The sequence below is a fragment of the Schistocerca cancellata genome, chromosome 3 (assembly GCF_023864275.1).
Source record: "Schistocerca cancellata isolate TAMUIC-IGC-003103 chromosome 3, iqSchCanc2.1, whole genome shotgun sequence".
Taxonomy (NCBI): domain Eukaryota; kingdom Metazoa; phylum Arthropoda; class Insecta; order Orthoptera; family Acrididae; genus Schistocerca; species Schistocerca cancellata.
Window position 1 is genome coordinate 16618269 of NC_064628.1, and position 19567 is coordinate 16637835.

Sequence of the window (19567 nt, forward strand, 5' to 3'; positions counted from 1 at the left end):
TGTTTTAATTCACATGTGTAAAGTTGATGTTTCAAAAATTATTCTGATCGTTTATGTATGTACTTATGTCATAATTCCTATAACACTGATGTATATGTTTATTTCTATTCTTTTGTAAAGCCTGTACTACAAATGTTATTTGTATTGTTATGTTCTTTAATGGTGTATTTTGTACCTTTGTAATCGTATTCTTATGTTATAAAATTGTAATTGACACCAGTTCATCAAATTAAGTAACTTGTAAGCATTCATTTCACTGCACATATTTCTGTTGGTCATAGTAATGCACAATATGTGAGAAGTTGGGACTGTTAGTGTTTGCACGTGTGTTACTAATTCAGCAAGGGACTGGATAACAGCATTGCTGGTTCTAAGGACAATTCCAAAAAACTTTGTGAGTGCACAAGTGGTGGTTCATGGACTTGCTATATTGTGCGCAAGACTCTTCGATGGTGATTGTGCACCTGCACAGTCACAACAGATGGCTGCTGGCCATCTCTACAAGGACTGCAGTGGGTCTACACCTTTGCTGACTCACCAATACCATTATTTCTACAAGGACTGCAGTGGGTCTGCTCTGTGGTGACCTACCTACCAATCTTCTTCAAAACGTCGACTTACTCTGCTGTGGGTTTGCTCTGTTGTGGCCCATTACCTGTCAGCATGTCAAGAGTCAGCACTGTCTTTCTGTTGGAAGGACAACACTACTTCTTCAAGACTGCATGGACATCCACTACTTCCGTGTGCATTGTCTTTTACTGCTCAGACTTTGATAAAAGAAACGGCAGTTTTACTGTGATGAATGATCAGGACTATCTTTATGGACTGTGAGAAAATTTTAGCTTTTGACCAACATTGTATAAATAAGTGTGTGCATTTGATATCTTTGTTATTGTAATTATGAAAAATTTTTTCAAATCATTATTGGCCACTGCCCAAAAATATTTTGTAAAATTTTTTGAGGGGAGCATGGGGGCTATGTAAGTAGGCTGTTTATGTTTTCTTATTGGCAACGTTACGTAGCGCTTTGTATGAAAATCACTGGCTGTGCTGTGTGCAGCCTGTGGCTAGTTTGCATTGTTGTCTGCCATTGTAGTGTTAGGCAGCGGCAGCTGGATGTGAACAGCGCGTAGCGTTGCACAGTTGGAGGTGAGCCGCCAGCAGTGGTGGATGTGGGGAGAGAGATGGCGGAGTTTTGTAATTTGTCATGAACTGCTATATATATTATGACTGTTAAGGTAAATACATTGTTTGTTCTCTATTAATATCTTTCATTTGCTAACTATCCCTATCAGTAGTTAGTGCCTTCCGTAGTTTGAATCTGTTATTTAGCTGGCAGTAGTGGTGCTCGCTGTATTGCAGTAGTTCGAGTAATGAAGATTTTTGTGAGGTAAGTTATTTGTGAAAGGTATAGTTTAATGTTAGTCAGGGCCATTCTTTTGTAGGGATTTTTGAAAGTCAGATTGCGTTGCGCTAAATAATATTGTGTGTCAGGTTAAGCACAGTCCTGTATAAATTGTTCTAAGGGGACGTTTCAACATTACGTAAAACATGTTACATCCATTGGCGGTCTGAGGTGGTCGGCTCACGTACAGGTGCAAAGTTAAAATCCATTAAAGTTGTAAGATTAAAAACAGGTATGGCTATGGAACAGAATAGCCATACGTGTTTTTAATCTTACAACTTTAATGGATTTTAATTATATTGCCTGTATGTTAATTGAGCACCTCAGATCGTGATGCACGTAACACAGTTTACGTTAAGTAATTCAAGTATCTCCTTGTTCTTCTGAAGAAGACACCCCTAGTGGTATCGAAACCTGGATCAAGTCTAAATAAAAATCGCAACCAATTGACCGTGTATTTTGTTAATTCAAGACATACGGTTACTGCTAAGAGCCATATTCAAGATTCTAAAATTTCATAATATAATAATTATCATTTATTTAAAACAACGATCTAAATAACGTGCACAATATGTAAAACAATTACTTTTCAGTTTTAACAAGAAAAAGACAGAAAAAGAGTTTATCATTGTCTTCTCTATTAGTGGGTTGGGACATCGTTCAATAAATCATCACAGTTACAGCCCTGAGTTTGGAATTTCATGCCATAGATACTCGATGAAATCTGTAGCTTTCCTCGAAGTTATGAGCACGATGTCTGCAAAGAACGGCGCGTTGCGTTGCACGTAAGTTTCTAGGAAGCCGTGTTTATGGTTACGTGTAAGAAATAAAAGTAGGTCAAGTTATAAAGAAAGTGGTCGCGGTTGTTTCCAGCAGGGGGCGCGCTGTGTCGGCCGCCGGGAACAGCCGACGCAGCAACATTCAGCGGGCCGCACTGACGTAACGTAACGGAAAACACGCAGACAGCGCCGTCGTAATTTTTTCCTCCGCTTGATGGTAGGCGGAAGGTTTTTAAGTGCGGAGAGCTACCAGGCGGCGGGGGCTGGCGAGAGAAAATTAGCGCCCCGCGGAATGCGCCGGGGTGTTAACCTGGAACGGTTGCAAAAGGGCCGAAAAAGCCGCCCGCCCCGAGATTCTTGCCGCCAGAGCGGCAGTCCGAGCGAGGGAGCAGGGACAAAGACATACGGACAGCGCAGTGCGGCGGGGGGAGGGAGGGGCGCAGTGGAGAGGGGGAGGGAGGACAGAGAGGAAAAGAGAAACAGCGGCAATAAAAGAATGAGAGGAGAGCACTTGTGGGCGCGCGTTAATCTCGGCGGTCCTTCATTTGCGCCCGCCGGCTGCGGCGTGGGCGTCGGCGTCGGCGTCGGCGGCAAACGGCCGAGCGGCGCAAATGTGCAGAGGCCGCTCTCTGCCGCTGCTGTGGGCACAAGCAGGGCAGTCCCCCACCTCCAGAACAGGTACTGGAGCTGTGTGGGCCGCAGGTGTCGGGCGATGCAGCGCCGCCTCGCGCTCAATCTTTCTTTAATTTTCCAAGCGACTGCTTGCTCGTAATAGCGCGGCCGGAACCTTAACGTTAAGGCGGCGCCAGGCATACGGCAATTTGCAACCGCTGCACGAATGCTCGCCGAATGCCGAGTAGTGGGGACTGGCTGACAGTTTCTTCCCTAGCGCCGGCGTTCTACACTTGTCGCTTGCGACACCGCGTTCCTATTTCGTGTCACATTATAGTGATCGAACATACAGGGTGGTCCGAAGTTCCCGTTACAGACTTCTAGGACTTGTAGAGGGGAGTGAGTACACGGTATTTTGAATAGGAACCCATGTCCGGAAACCTCATCCAACGAGACTACAGAGCGTCAAAGTTATAGACGGGGGTATCTGTAAATGTACGTATGCACTGGGTTATTACATGATGATGTTACAGACTTTGTAGGATGATGGAGAAATGTATTAAGTTGAAGTAAGGATCCCTGCACCGGAAACGAACGAGTCGAAAGTTATAAACGAAATCCGTTCTGATACCTCTGACAGTTGAATACATGTACCTGTTCTTGTGTTGCGAAGAGTGTAGGGCTGGTAAGTTTCAGTGCTCGTAGTGTAGACAAAAACGAGAAAAAATGTCCAATAAATGTGGGCTCTAAGTTGCGTACATAAGTTGCGTACATGAGTGTGCTCCCTGCCGCCGTTGGATAAGCAGCTGCAGCAGCAAGTCGTATACTCCTAGCTCACTCATTTGTTACATAGTTTAATTCTTAATTTCTTTGCGTGTTTTTGGTACTTGCATTGTTTAATTCATAAATTTCGGGCGTATTATAGTATCTGAGAGTTGTAGCATCGCGTTTTAGTACCTGAATAGTGTAAATTCGCGTAGTCGTCTGTCATCTGTTTTCGTTTTGAACGGCCAGTGTCGGTTGGTCAGTCAGTGTGCTCCCTGCCGCCGTTGGATAAGCAGCTGCAGCAGCAAGTCGTATACTCCTAGCTCTACCACATAAATTTCGGGTGTATTATAGTATTTGAGAGTTGTAGCATCACGTTTTAGTACTCGAATAGTGTTAAATCGCGTAGTCTCCTTCCGCCGCCGAGCAGTGTGTCAGCAGTGCACAAGTGGCAGCATTACTGCATTTACTAGGCAATCTTGTATTTTAATAACCGCTTCAATTTTGTCGTTTTGTTTGAGCTCTCTGTAGATTAGTTCAGACGTTCTTTGCACAAGTTTTTAGCATGGATAGGGACTGCAACTGCTGTGTTCGGATGCAGGCTGAGTTGGCATCCCTTCGCTCCCAGCTTCAGGCAGTGTTGGCTTCGGTCACACAGCTTGAGGCTGTTGCCAATGGGCATCACTGTGGGGGTCCGGATGGGGGTTTGTCGGGGACGGCCAGCTCGTCCCACGCATCCCCCGATCGGACTACGACTGTGGTTGCCCGGGATACTGCCCGCATTGAGGCTGATCCCTCACCTGTGGTAGAGTGGGAGGTCGTCTCAAGGTGTGGCAGGGGGCGAAAGACATTCCGGAGGGCTGAACGGAAGGCCTCTCCAGTTTGTCTGACGAACCGGTTTCAGGCTCTGTCTCGGGCTGATACTGATCTTCAGCCTGACATGGCTGCTTGTCCTGTTCCAGAGGTTGCCCCTCAGTCTGCAAGATCCGGGCAGTCGCAGAGGGTGGGCTTACTGGTAGTTGGGAGCTCCAACGTGAGGCGCGTAATGGGGCCCCTTAGGGATATGGCAGCAAGGGAGGGGAAGAAAACCAAAGTGCACTCCGTGTGCATACCGGGGGGAGTCATTCCAGATGTGGAAAGGGTCCTTCCGGATGCCATGAAGGGTACAGGGTGCACCCATCTGCAGGTGGTCGCTCATGTCGGCACCAATGACGTGTGTCGCTATGGATCGGAGGAAATCCTCTCTGGCTTCCGGCGGCTATCTGATTTGGCGAAGACTGCCAGTCTCGCTAGCGGGATGAAAGCAGAGCTCACCATCTGCAGCATCGTCGACAGGACTGACTGCGGACCTTTGGTACAGAGCCGAGTGGAGGGTCTGAATCAGAGGCTGAGACGGTTCTGCGACAATGTGGGCTGCAGATTCCTCGACTTGCGCCATAGGGTGGTGGGGTTTCGGGTTCCGCTGGATAGGTCAGGAGTCCACTACACGCAACAAGCGGCTACACGGGTAGCAGGGGTTGTGTGGCGTGGGCTGGGCGGTTTTTTTAGGTTAGATGGCCTCGGGCAAGAGCAGAAAGGGCAACAGCCTCAACGGGTGCGGGGCAAAGTCAGGACATGCGGGGACCAAGCAGCAATCGGTATTGTAATTGTAAACTGTCGAAGCTGCGTTGGTAAAGTACCGGAACTTCAAGCGCTGATAGAAAGCACCGAAGCTGAAATCGTTATAGGTACAGAAAGCTGGCTGAAGCCAGAGATAAATTCTGCCGAAATTTTTACAAAGGCACAGACGGTGTTTAGAAAGGATAGATTGCATGCAACCGGTGGTGGAGTGTTCGTCGCTGTTAGTAGTAGTTTATCCTGTAGTGAAGTAGAAGTGGATAGTTCCTGTGAATTATTATGGGTGGAGGTTACACTCAACAACCGAGCTAGGTTAATAATTGGCTCCTTTTACCGACCCCCCGACTCAGCAGCATTAGTGGCAGAACAACTGAGAGAAAATTTGGAATACATTTCACATAAATTTTCTCAGCATGTTATGGTCTTAGGTGGAGATTTCAATTTACCAGATATAGACTGGGACACTCAGATGTTTAGGACGGGTGGTAGGGACAGAGCATCGAGTGACATTATACTGAGTGCACTATCCGAAAATTACCTCGAGCAATTAAACAGAGAACCGACTCGTGGAGATAACATCTTGGACCTACTGATAACAAACAGACCCGAACTTTTCGACTCTGTAAGAGCAGAACAGGGAATCAGTGATCATAAGGCCGTTGCAGCATCCCTGAATATGGAAGTTAATAGGAATATAAAAAAAGGGAGGAAGGTTTATCTGTTTAGCAAGAGTAATAGAAGGCAGATTTCAGACTACCTAACAGATCAAAACGAAAATTTCTGTTCAGACACTGACAATGTTGAGTGTTTATGGAAAAAGTTCAAGGCAATCGTAAAATGCGTTTTAGACAGGTACGTGCCGAGCAAAACTGTGAGGGACGGGAAAAACCCACCGTGGTACAACAACAAAGTTAGGAAACTACTGCGAAAGCAAAGAGAGCTTCACTCCAAGTTTAAACGCAGCCAAAACCTCTCAGACAAACAGAAGCTAAACGATGTCAAAGTTAGCGTAAGGAGGGCTATGCGTGAAGCGTTCAGTGAATTCGAAAGTAAAATACTAGGTACCGACTTGACAGAAAATCCTAGGAAGTTCTGGTCTTACGTTAAATCAGTAAGTGGCTCGAAACATCATGTCCAGACACTCCGGGATGATGATGGCATAGAAACAGAGGATGACAAGCGTAAAGCTGAAATACTAAACACCTTTTTCCAAAGCTGTTTCACAGAGGAAGACCGCACTGCAGTTCCTTCTCTAAATCCTCGCACCAACGAAAAAATGGCTGACATTGAAATAAGTGTCCAAGGAATAGAAAAGCAACTGGAATCACTCAACAGAGGAAAGTCCACTGGACCTGACGGGATACCAATTCGATTCTACACAGAGTACGCGAAAGAACTTGCCCCCCTTCTAACAGCCGTGTACCGCAAGTCTCTAGAGGAACGGAAGGTTCCAAATGATTGGAAAAGAGCACAGGTAGTCCCAGTCTTCAAGAAGGGTCGTCGAGCAGATGCGCAAAACTATAGACCTATCTCTCTGACGTCGATCTGTTGTAGAATTTTAGAACATGTCTTTTGCTCGAGTATCATGTCGTTTTTGGAAACTCAGAATCTACTATGTAGGAATCAACATGGATTCCGGAAACAGCGATCGTGTGAAACCCAACTCGCTTTATTTGTTCATGAGACCCAGAAAATATTAGATACAGGCTCCCAGGTAGATGCCGTTTTCCTTGACTTCCGGAAGGCGTTCGATACAGTTCCGCACTGTCGCCTGATAAACAAAGTAAGGGCCTACGGAATATCAGACCAGCTGTGTGGCTGGATTGAAGAGTTTTTAGCAAACAGAACACAGCATGTTGTTCTCAATGGAGAGACATCTACAGACGTTAAAGTAACCTCTGGCGTGCCACAGGGGAGTGTTATGGGACCATTGCTTTTCACAATATATATAAATGAGCTAGTAGATAGTGTCGGAAGTTCCATGCGGCTTTTCGCGGATGATGCTGTAGTATACAGAGAAGTTGCAGCGTTAGAAAATTGTAGCGAAATGCAGGAAGATCTGCAGCGGATAGGCACTTGGTGCAGGGAGTGGCAACTGACCATTAACATAGACAAATGTAATGTATTGCGAATACATAGAAAGAAGGATCCTTTATTGTATGATTATATGATAGCGGAACAAACACTGGTAGCAGTTACTTCTGTAAAATATCTGGGAGTATGCGTGCGGAACGATTTGAAGTGGAATGATCATATAAAATTAATTGTTGGTAAGGCGGGTACCAGGTTGAGATTCATTGGGAGAGTCCTTAGAAAATGTAGTCCATCAACAAAGGAGGTGGCTTACAAAACACTCGTTCGACCTATACTTGAGTATTGCTCATCAGTGTGGGATCCGTACCAGATCGGGTTGACGGAGGAGATAGAGAAGATCCAAAGAAGAGCGGCGCGTTTCGTCACAGGGTTATTTGGTAACCGTGATAGCGTTACGGAGATGTTTAACAAACTCAAGTGGCAGACTCTGCAAGAGAGGCGCTCTGCATCGCGGTGTAGCTTGCTCGCCAGGTTTCGAGAGGGTGCGTTTCTGGATGAGGTATCGAATATATTGCTTCCCCCTACTTATACCTCCCGAGGAGATCACGAATGTAAAATTAGAGAGATTAGAGCGCGCACAGAGGCTTTCAGACAGTCGTTCTTCCCGCGAACCATACGCGACTGGAACAGGAAAGGGAGATAATGACAGTGGCACGTAAAGTGCCCTCCGCCACACACCGTTGGGTGGCTTGCGGAGTATAAATGTAGAAATGTAGAAGGAGCTATGACCATTCCTTCATCCTAGCTAATGTGAAACACATCTGTACTGAGCAAGTGTTCGACTTGTTCGTTTCCGGTACAGGGATCCTTACTTCAAATTAATATATATATATATATATATATATATATATCGTTCTCCATTATCCTACAAAGTCTGTAACATGATCACGGAATCACCCCGTGTTTACGTACATTTACAGATGACCGCGCTGTAGTCTCGTTGGATGACGTTTCCGGACATGGCTTCCTATTCAAAATACGATGTACTCACTCCCCTCTACAAGTCGTAGAAGTCTGTAACGGGATCTTCCGACCACCCCGTATGTTCGTGTAGATGCGATCGTCAACAACGTCTACACATCGGCTGTGCTAGCTTCTATGATCAGCGAAACTACACTCGTTCAGCCGTCACTGTGGATTCTTCGAGTGCTCCGGGAAATGGCTCATACGAACAACAACATATGAAATATTCGTACACTTTATTACACGCATGAATAAAAAGATTTATTTAACTTCATACAATTGTTTGCCACATGAGTGCTTGATAATTTACAACTCTCACTGACCATTAAAACATACGATCACAAAGTCTTCTCTTGCAGTACAGTGTTTCACATTGACTGAACTCAACTTTTTTTCTTCTTTAGGGCTACCACCATATGTCTGATAACGACATGATTGTTAGAACAGATGCACCAAGTTGCTGCTTACAATACGTAATCATTATTCACGACAGACTGTTTCGGCCTTTACCGCCATTATCAAGTACCTGCGATTACAGTTTTGGTGAGATCATGTATAAATGTGAATGTCATTTGTATTAAAGTGGTTATATTGTACTCACGTCTCGATTGATGCGATGTCGATATTACATCGTTACTGGAATGTCTTATAACTGTTATTGTTTTAATAACACGGTAAATAATGTAAATATATTGAAAATAAAAAGTTAATTAATGTGTGACAGTGAAAGTTATGTTGAAGAAAGAAACAAGGCCGAACACATAATTGCAGCATCCAAGAAGATATCTTGGGAAGACTTTGGAAACAGGTTGGCGACTTTGGGTCCAGCTGCTGGAGAACCATTCTGGAGTGTAATTAGCAGTCTTCGAAAGGGAGGTAAGAAGGAAATGACAAGTATTTTGGACAGGTCAGGAAAACTGCTGGTGAATCCTGTTGATGCCTTGGGCAGATGGAGGGAATATTTTGAAGAGTTGCTCAATGTAGGTGAAAATACGATTAGTAATGTTTCAGATTTCGGTGTACAATGGGATAGGATCACATTCGAGGAAGTGGAGAAAATGGTCAATAGATTGCAGTGCAATAAAGCGGCTGGGGAGAATTAAATTAAGTCGGAACTCATCAAATACAGTGGACTGTCAGGTCTTAAATGGCTACACAGGATAATTGAAATGGCGTGTGAGTCGGGACAGCTTCCATCAGACTGGACGAAAGCAGTAATCACACCATTCTTTAAACATGGAAACAGAAAAGATTGTAACAACTATAGAGGTATCTCTTTAATCAGCGTTGTGGGTAAAATATTCTCAGGTATTGTTGAAAGGAAAGTGCGAGTATTAGTTGAGGACCAATTGGATGAAAATCAGTGTGGGTTTAGGCCTCTTAGAGGTTGAAATGGCCAGATCTTTAACTTACGGCAGATAATGGAAAAGTGTTACGAGTGGAACAGGGAATTGTATTTATGCGTTACAGTTCTAGAAAAGGCATATGACCGGGTTCCTAGGAGGAAGATATTGTCCGTTCTACGAGATTATGGATTAGGAGGCAAACGTTTGCAAGCATAGATGGTCAGGCAGCAGTTAGAGTCGACGGTAAATTGAGTTCATGGTTCAGAGTAGTTTCAGGGGTAACACAAGGCTGCAACCTGTCTCCATTGTTGTTCATATTATTTATGGATCATATGTTGGAAACAATAGACTGGCTGGGTGAGATTAAGATAAGTGAACACAAAATAAGCAGTCTCACATATGCGGATGACTTAGTTGTGGTGGCAGATTCGATTGAAAGTTTGCAAAGTAATATTTGAGAGCTAGATCAGAAATTTAAGGACTATGGTATGAAGATTAGCATCTCCAAAACGAAAGTAATGTCAGTGGGAAAAGGATATAAACGGGTTGAGTGCCAAATACGAGGAACAAAGTTAGAACAGGTGGACGGTTTCAAGTACTTAGGATGCATATTCTCACAGGATGGCAACATAGTGAAAGAACTGGAAGCGAGGTGTAGCAAAGCTAATGCAGTGAGCGCTCAGCTACGATCTACTCTCTTCTGCAAGAAGGAAGTCAGTACCAAGACTAAGTTATCTGTGCACCGTTCAATCTTTCGACCAACTTTGTTGTATGGGAGCGCAAGCTGGGTGGATTCAGGTTACCTTATCAACAAGGTTGAGGTTACGGATATGAAAGTAGCTAGGATGATTGCACGTACTAGTAGATGGGAACAATGGCAGGAGGGTGTCCACAATGAGGAAATCAAAGGAAAACTGGGAATGAACTCTATAGATGTAGCAGTGAGGGCGAACAGGCTTAGATGGTGGGGTCATGTTACACGCATGGGAGAAGCAAGGTTACCCAAGAGACTCATGGATTCAGCAGTAGAGGGTAGGAGGAGTCGGGGCAGACCGAGGAGAAGGTACCTGGATTCGGTGAAGAATGATTTTGAAGTAATAGGTTTAACATCAGAAGAGGCACCAATGTTAGCACTAAATAGGGGATCATGGAGGAACTGTATAAGGGGGGCTATGCTCCAGACTGAACGCTGAAAGGCATAATCAGTCTTAAATGATGATGATGATGACGTGTGACACTAGTCTGACAGTTCCACACTTACGACGCTATATGTTTAAGAAGACTGTGCATATCAGCAGCGATATTATTTTACTAACTAAAATTTGTTTATTAACTAAAATGTGTTCACTGCTTCAGTTGACGTCAGCACAACTGGAGCACCGCAATTTCGTGTTCGGCTCTATATTGACTTCTGTGCGACAGCAATGCTGGAGTGAGAGGACGTGTCTTCTTAGCTCCAATTAGCTGCTGCGGATTCCAGCAAAATGCCTCAGTAGTATCGGTGTGCGCTGGTGACGTGATGTGGCGCTGTAATTTTTGGACGATATGACGCTAGCAAGAGTAATTCGGTGAGCAATCAGTTAACCACCTGAATATTCATTATTGTATTCACTCTCGCGACAACGAAATAAATGTAAACTGCTATCAAAGAAAATGGAGGAGTCATGTAGAGGAAGAAACGAAATGAAACTTCACGGCAGGAGAACATAAGTGATGTTATTTCAGTGATCTCAAAATCGAGTCAAATTTACCTATAACTTGGCAGCAGGAGGCTCTTTACCAGTATCACGCTGCACCTCCGTTGGTCTGTATGCATGCACTGACTCGGTAGGAAGCGTGTCATAAAACCGTTGCGTCCCATCCTGAGGCAGGCTAACCCACAAATGCTGTAAATGGTTTTTGATATCCAGCATACTGGCACTGGGATAAAGTGGTGCAGAAACGCAGTTTATCGCTGGACACAGTGCTCTGCAAATCGTCAGCAGTGCATGCTTCACAGCCACAGCACCGCCCCAGACGTCTGAATTGAGGTGGTAGGGGCAGCCTACACACGGGACAGCATGTCCATAGCCCAGCGCAGAGGCCGGTCTCTGTGCCCGAGCGGTTCTAGGCGCTTCAGTCCGGAACCGCGCTGCTGCTATGGTCGCAGGTTCGAATCCTGCCTCGGGCGTGGATGTGTGTGATGTACTTATGTTAGTTAGGTTTAGGTAGTTCTAGGTCTTAGGGGGCTCATGACGTCATATGTTAAGTCCCATAGTGCCCAGAGCCATTTGAACCATTTTCAGCACGGTGGATCCCAATCTTCCTCAGTTCATTACCATGAGTGCAAAAAAATATTAGCTACTACTCCAACCCTTCATCAACAACATTAAAATGAAAAAGAATTTTCTTTCAGTGTTTTAGTTTTGAAGTGATGATTTGTAAACGTTTATTTTATGTAGATGTTTTACTTAAACGTAAACTAAGAAGTAATTGAGATTACTGGTACTGCTCATTTCTAACAACCTTTTTTTATGAAACGCTGAAGCAATTCTCAGTGCATCGCGTGTGCTACCTACAGGTTCTGGGATCAGAAACCTAACTAATCACGCTGAGGATAGACGCTTATATAAAAACACGTTTCCGCTGCACTTCCCTTCTCTCTAGCAACACTTGCGTCACTCACATCCTCCACCCACATTGAAAATCAACCATTTTAAAGTATGTACACCACACTTAATGTTTTTAGATCGCTTACTTGTGATCTGGCAGAAACTGGATGAGTTTGGTTTACAATGCTTGTGTCTGACCACTATCACTAACAATAATAATAATATTCAAATACAATGTAGACCCTACAGCAGTGTACCAGTCATTACACAGCTACTGTTGTACTGTCACTTAGTTCGTTCACGGTTGTGAAGTGTAGAATGAAGCAATTTCCGGTCTACTGTGGGAACTTCCTGCATCTCAGAGAGGACACTTTCATATCTGTTCAGTCCTCGTCGCCAAATGTGGGGGCTTGCCCACTCGCCTCGTATATAGGGTGCTTAAAGGATGCTGCGCTCTCGGAATGCTGTACAACAATTCAAGCAAATAACGTTAGTAGTTTTATTTCACTAAAGCAGATTGACAATACTTAACTTTGGATTTAGAACAAGTGTCGCAAGCGATGGGCGAAAGGCGGTGTAAGTCAGAGCCCTGTCATAACATGAAATGTTCAGGCAAGTCTGTCACACAGTATGTGGATCTGTACTAAGTGTTATCGTCGCACTCTCTGCTAGATAGTGCTAATACCCGGCGAATACTGTCCACTAATGTCTGCCCAAGGCTGTTTTTCTTTTTCTTTCCTTTATTGTGATTTCACGCCTCAGCTGAGGCGGGCCAGCAGCGACCTACAGACGCCGCTACTCAGCCGAAACACACAGCACAAATACATGGAAGGCATAGAAAACATAAAACACAAGATGAACACTGCACAAGAAATCAGAAGTCGTTCGACGGAAGACACTGTAATGAAGGGCGGCACCAGTTGAAAACAGATGAAGACGTCGAGGTGGAGACACGAATGTAGTAGAAAACACTGACAAAGGCACTGTACTCCAACGGAGAGACACTGAAGCACGAAAAACACTGGCAACGATCATCGGCGAAGCACTAACACTGTCGAAGGGGGGAGGGGGATTCTGCCTTCAGGTCAAAGGGAGAGGTAGAAGGGGGGAAGGGGAGGGTGGAGCCAGTGGGAGAAAGAAGGGAGAGTGGGGGGGGAGAGGGGAGTTGGAAGTCCAGGGAGAAGATGGACGTGGGAGATGTGGGAGAGAGGAGAGGGGGAAAAGGAAGGTGAGGAGGGAGAGTGGGAGTGGAGCCCTGGGGAAAAAAAGGGGGAAACTGGAGGGGAGAGTTAGAGCTGATAGGAGGGGTAGATGGACAGGAAGGACATCATCAGGGAGGGGGAGTTGGTGGAAGCCACCTTGGGAAAGGGTATGGAGGGTGTGAAGATGGAGAGCAGGTGGGATGCAAGAATACAGGTGCATCAGCGGGCAGGGATGGATGAGGATGGGGAGACAAGCAGGTGTGGGGGATCAAGCTTGTGGGGGGTGTAAAGGATCCGTATCCATTCGAGGAAAAGGAGAAGGTGCTGGAAGGGAATCAAGTTGTACAGGATCCACGTGGGGGATGGGAGACGGCTGTGATAGGCAAGGCGGAGTGCATGGCGTTCAAGGATTTGGAGGGACTTACAGTAAGTGGGAGGGGTGGAGATCCAGGCAGGGTTTGCATAGCTGAGGATGGGGTGGATGAGGGATTTATAAGTGCAGATGATGGTGAAGGGGTTCAGACCCCATGTGCTGCAAGAAAGAAGCTTGAGGAGGCGGAGTTGGGGACATGCCTTGGCTTGGATCGTCTGGAGATGGGGGTTCCAGGAGAGGCGACGGTCAAGGGTTACACCAAGGAACTAGGCCAAGGCTGGCAGGAGCGGCGCTTACATTCACTTCTGGCAGAGTTCGCTCATGTCGTGGTGCGGTCATTGTCAATGGGCTATTGGCTGACATAGCCTCACCACCTTCTCTGTCTGCCCCCCGTCAGCTATGTGGTCAGTGCGACAGAATGTCTATCCTAAGGGCCCGGGTTCGATTCCCGGCTGGGTCAGAGATTTTCTCTGCTCCGGGACTGGGTGTTGTGTTTCATCCCCATCGACGCGCAAGTCGCCGAAGTGGCGTCAGATCGAAAGACTTGCACCCAGCAAATGGTCTACCCGACCGTAGGCCCTAGCCACACGACACATTACATCACATTACCACCTTCTCTGGTCTTGTGTTCTTCCTCTTTATTCCGGCGCTTGTGGTTACACCAGAACAATATTTAAGCACATGTGATGGCTGGCTCTGAGCACTATGGGACTCAACATCTTAGGTCATAAGTCCCCTAGAACTTAGAACTACTTAAACCTAACTAACCTAAGGACATCACACACATCCATGCCCGAGGCAGGATTCGAACCTGCGACCGTAGCAGTCCCGCGGTTCCGGACTGCAGTGCCAGAACCGCTAGACCACCGCGGCCGGCAAGCACATATCTCTCAGTTTTACTGTCATAAGTACGTGGTACCAGGTGCAAAGTCTGTGTGAAGTTGAAGGACTATGTGAGGAAGATTTTCACACATTCCTTTCACAAGCTGTAACCTTTATCATATTGTGTCACGTCTTAATGTTAGCATTTAAAAAAAAGTAATTATTGATAAATTATGTAATCAGTATCAGTCTTACGAAAGACTGGTAATAGTAATGATCTTTACAGAATAATTTAGTTCCAATGTTCGAAACACCAGTGAAATCTTTTGTTTTTACCCCTCACAAAACTGCATTTTAGTCATCGGGGGTGATTACCCTGAGACTGAGAACCCTTGATTTAGACCAAGCTAGTCTTTTCCAAATGGCGTGGGATGACGCAGAATGTTGCAGGGTGTCCCTTACTTGTTGTCCTTGGATGGCAGATGCAGACGTAAAGCTGTTGGCTGCACAATACGGCGGCCCTCCAGTTTGATGGTCAGACACGATAGGCCAGAACACCGACGACTAAACTGGCTGCCCATATGTTCCGATGTATTCTGACATCGGGCCACAGTCACATCCGAATGTTTCACAAATCTGGATACTGCACGATTCTACTAGCCGCCCAAATGGAGATTCACAACGGGGCCCGTTACAGATGTTGTCTGTGTTGATAGGCCTGTATGACAAGTGTGCGCGGCATGTCTGCGTCTTTCACAGTGCTCACTCAACATCTGGAGCTGCTCACGCCCCTTATATACCCCACAGGGTCTTGTAACAATAGTGTACACGAACAAAGCTAATAAGCTCTGGTGGACGTTCTGCCTGTGACAGAGAACTGACACTCTAATTATTTACACATCCAATGGGAGTGTGTACGTGTAGCAAATTACGTTGTTATCCACTCATGTCTCTTGAGTGCTTCACATTTTTTGACCAGTAGTGTATAGATGCAAAAAATTATGTTATTAAAATTATTTACTAACTCCATCTTCATCTGAATTCCGCTGAGTGATTACTTCTTTTCATTCGTAATTTATTTGACTGTTTCGACTATCTTCCACCAAATTATCATTTGAAAGATTGATCTCAAACATTTAATCATTTCCACATCTAACATATATGTGCTACTCCGCAGGCCACTGTACAGGGCTCAGTAAACGATAGGAATTCAGTGATACGAGTTACATTGTGATCAACTATGAATCGACGAGTGAAAAGTCCTGTCTGCATCCCTCCGTGACATTACTTAAACTTACCCAAACAATTGAACGAACTTCTTCTGATCCAACTACGAAGTGTTGAGTGTTATTGACAAGGGATTTCAAATTGATTCAGTATTTCTAGATTTCCAGAAGGCTTTTGACGCAAAAGCGGCTTGTAGTGAAATGGCGTGCTTATGGAATATCGTCCCGTTGTTTGCAGATGATGCCGTTGTTTATAGTCTAGTAAAGTCAAAAGAACATCGAAAAAAATCGCAAAACGACTTAGAAAAGGTATCTGTATGGTGCGAAAACTGCCAAATGATCTTAAATAATTAAAAGTGTAAGTTCAGCCACATGAGTCCTAAAATAAGTCCGTTAAACTTCGGTTACTCGATAAATCTGTCAAATCTAAAGGCATTGAATTCAACTGAATACCTAAGTATTACAGTTACGGACAACTTAAGTTGGAAAGAACACATAGAAATGTTGTGGCGAAGGCAAACCAAAGACTGCGTTTTATTTTTAAAACACTCAGAAAATGTAACAGATCTACTAAAGAGACTGCTTACACTCAGCTTGCCCTTCCTCTTTTGGAGTACTGCTGCGCGGTCTGGGGTCCTTACCAGATAGAAATAACGGAGTAAATCCATTAAATCCATAAAGTTCAAAGAAGAGCAGCACGTTTTGTATTAGCCCGAAATAGGGGAGAGAGTGTCACGGATATGATACAGGACATGGGGCGGACAGACATCATTATAACAAAGGTGTTCTTCATTGCGGCGGAATCTTCTCAGAATTTTCGATCACCAACTTTCTCTTCCGAAGGCGAAAGTGTTTCGTTAAAGCTGAACTACATAGGGAGAAACGATCGTCATAGTAAAATAGGGCAATCAGAGCTAGCACGGAAAGATATAGGTGTTCGTTTCCTTCCGCACGCTGATGGAGATGGAATAATATTGTGAAGGTGGTTCTATGAACCGTCTGCCAGGCACTTAAGTGTGATTTGCAGAGCATTCATGTAGACCTAATGTAGATTTAGATGAAACCACTGGTCTGAAGTAAAAAAAAAAACAGCAATTGCATAATCACTGCACTGTTTGTTCTTGTTATGTTGGTTAAAAACTTCAGAACTTTTGAGATATTATCATGTGCGCCAACAGGTTTGAGCTACTACACCTATAACTGTGGTGACGGTACTCACGACTCCGGAGAGTACTGCACCACAGTCGACGAGTAACGCAGCAGCTGAGCAGTACCGAGATCCGTCACCGGACTCAGGTCCAACCCATGAGCGTCACGTGTGCGGATGGCGACTGATCGATGCTCCGATAAATACCGGATCACCGAGCGACGGCGAACAGTTCCCTACCGTGTGCCGAGTCGTGTACAGCCTCCTGTTTGCGCCGAGTCTGTAAGCCGCCGTGTTCGCTCGTCCTCTCCGAGACTCAGACTCCGCAGGCACCGTAGGCCAGCTCCGCACTCTACGCGGGCATCACTCACAGGCACTGTGGCAGGACTTTAATATTTTAGAGGATCTGCAAAAATTTCAAACGTCTAATTGTGCTGCATATTTCAAGGACAAGCATCATTAAAGTTGCGATGTTTAAAGCTTTCCCGGCGTACTGATTGTTCCATAAAAACACGGGAGAACTGCCGGATGTCAGTAACGTCATCATCATCATCATCATCATCATCATCATTTAAGACTGATTATGCCTTTCAGCGTTCAGTCTGGAGCATAGCCCCCCTTATACAGTTCCTCCATGATCCCCTATTCAGTGCTACCATTGGTGCCTCTTCTGATGTTAAACCTATTACTTCAAAATCATTCTTAACCGAATCCAGGTACCTTCTCCTCGGTCTGCCCCGACTCCTCCTACCCTCTACTGCTGAATCCATGAGTCTCTTGGGTAACCTTGCTTCTCCCATGCGTGTAACATGACCCCACCATCTAAGCCTGTTCGCCCTCACTGCTACATCTATAGAGTTCATTCCCAGTTTTTCTTTGATTTCCTCATTGTGGACACCCTCCTGCCATTGTTCCCATCTACTAGTACCTGCAATCATCCTAGCTACTTTCATATCCGTAACCTCAACCTTGTTGATAAGGTAACCTGAATCCACCCAGCTTTCGCTCCCATACAACAAAGTTGGTCGAAAGATTGAACGGTGCACAGATAACTTAGTCTTGGTACTGACTTCCTTCTTGCAGAAGAGAGTACATCGTAGCTGAGCGCTCACTGCATTAGCTTTGCTACACCTCGCTTCCAGTTCTTTCACTATGTTGCCATCCTGTGAGAATATGCATCCTAAGTACTTGAAACCGTCCACCTGTTCTAACTTTGTTCCTCCTATTTGGCACTCAACCCGTTTATATTTCTTTCCCACTGACATTACTTTCGTTTTGGCGATGCTAATCTTCATACCATAGTCCTTGCATTTCTGATCTAGCTCTGAAATATTACTTTGCAAACTTTCAATCGAATCTGCCATCACAACTAAGTCATCCGCATATGCAAGACTGCTTATTTTGTGTTCACATATCTTAATCTCACCCAGCCAGTCTATTGTCAGTAACGTCCTGCCATGATATTTCGGCTCAGAGTCTTCTGGCCATTTTCTGGTGAGTACCACTGCAGTAGTACTTGCGAGTACGCTTTTTTGTTGTTTTTTTTTTACTTTATTGTTATTTTAAACCTGTACAACAGGCAGGCTGTCAGCAGCACACTACGCTGCTCTTCAGCCATAGAATATACAAGGTGCAAAAACAGTGAAAAGACACATAAGTGACAGAACGGTGGGCAATAAAACAGGAGACACATAGAGACAAACATGGAGCCGTTCACACTCGATAATGCACACTGCTAACTGATGAGACGACACACAAACACTGAAGATGACGATGGCACTGGTGAACGATGGAGTGTGACGGTGAACACTGAGCACTAAACACGACGGCACACACGACCCACTGATGGCGATGATCTCCGGCGCGCGATGTCCACTTAGCGTGTGCGAGTCCATGGACCTGCCAAGAGGGGAACAGGGGTGAGGTGGGGGAGAGGGGAGAAATAGGATGCCAATGGCTGAGGAGACGGGGGCAGGAGGAGAGGGACAGGGGAGGGGAAGCCCGGGGGAGGAGGGGGGAGAAAAGGAGGAGGGAGGGAAAAGGGAGAGAAGGGAGGGAGGGTGCCCAGAGGAGCAAGCACAGGAGGAGGGCGGGAGGATCAAAGTTGGTAGTAGGGGTAGATGGAGGGGAGGAAGGCATCATCAGGGAGGGCGAGCTGGCGGAAGCCACCTTGGGAGAGGGTAAGGAGGGTGGAGAGATGGAGACCGGGTGGGACGTGCGAACACAGGCGTGGAAGGGGGCGGGGGTGGGAGAGGATCGGGGAGACGAGCGGGTGAGGAGGATCGAGTTTGTGGGAGGTGTACAGGATCTGTATCCTTTCAAGGAAAAGGAGGAGGTGGGGGAAGGGGATGAGATCGTACAGGATCCGCGTGGGGGAGGGGAGACGGATGCGATAGGCGAGGCGGAGAGCATGACGTTCAAGGATTTGGAGGGATTTATAAAAGGTAGGGGGGGGGCGGAGATCCAAGCCAGATGGGCATAACAAAGGATAGGGCGGATGAGGGACTTATACGTGTGGAGGATGGTGGAGGGGTGCAGACCCCACGTACGGCCGGAGAGGAGCTTGAGGAGACGGAGGCGGGAGCGTGCCTTGGATTGGATTGTCCGGAGGTGGGGAGTCCAGGA

The 19567-nt window shown here is 45.8% G+C and overlaps 1 protein-coding gene across 1 annotated transcript in view; it reads right to left on the minus strand.

The window, feature by feature from the left end:
• The window catches only part of LOC126175362 (dipeptidase 1-like), a 761174-nt gene that overhangs the window by 352443 nt on the left and 389164 nt on the right, over window positions 1-19567 (minus strand). The window lies entirely within an intron of this gene.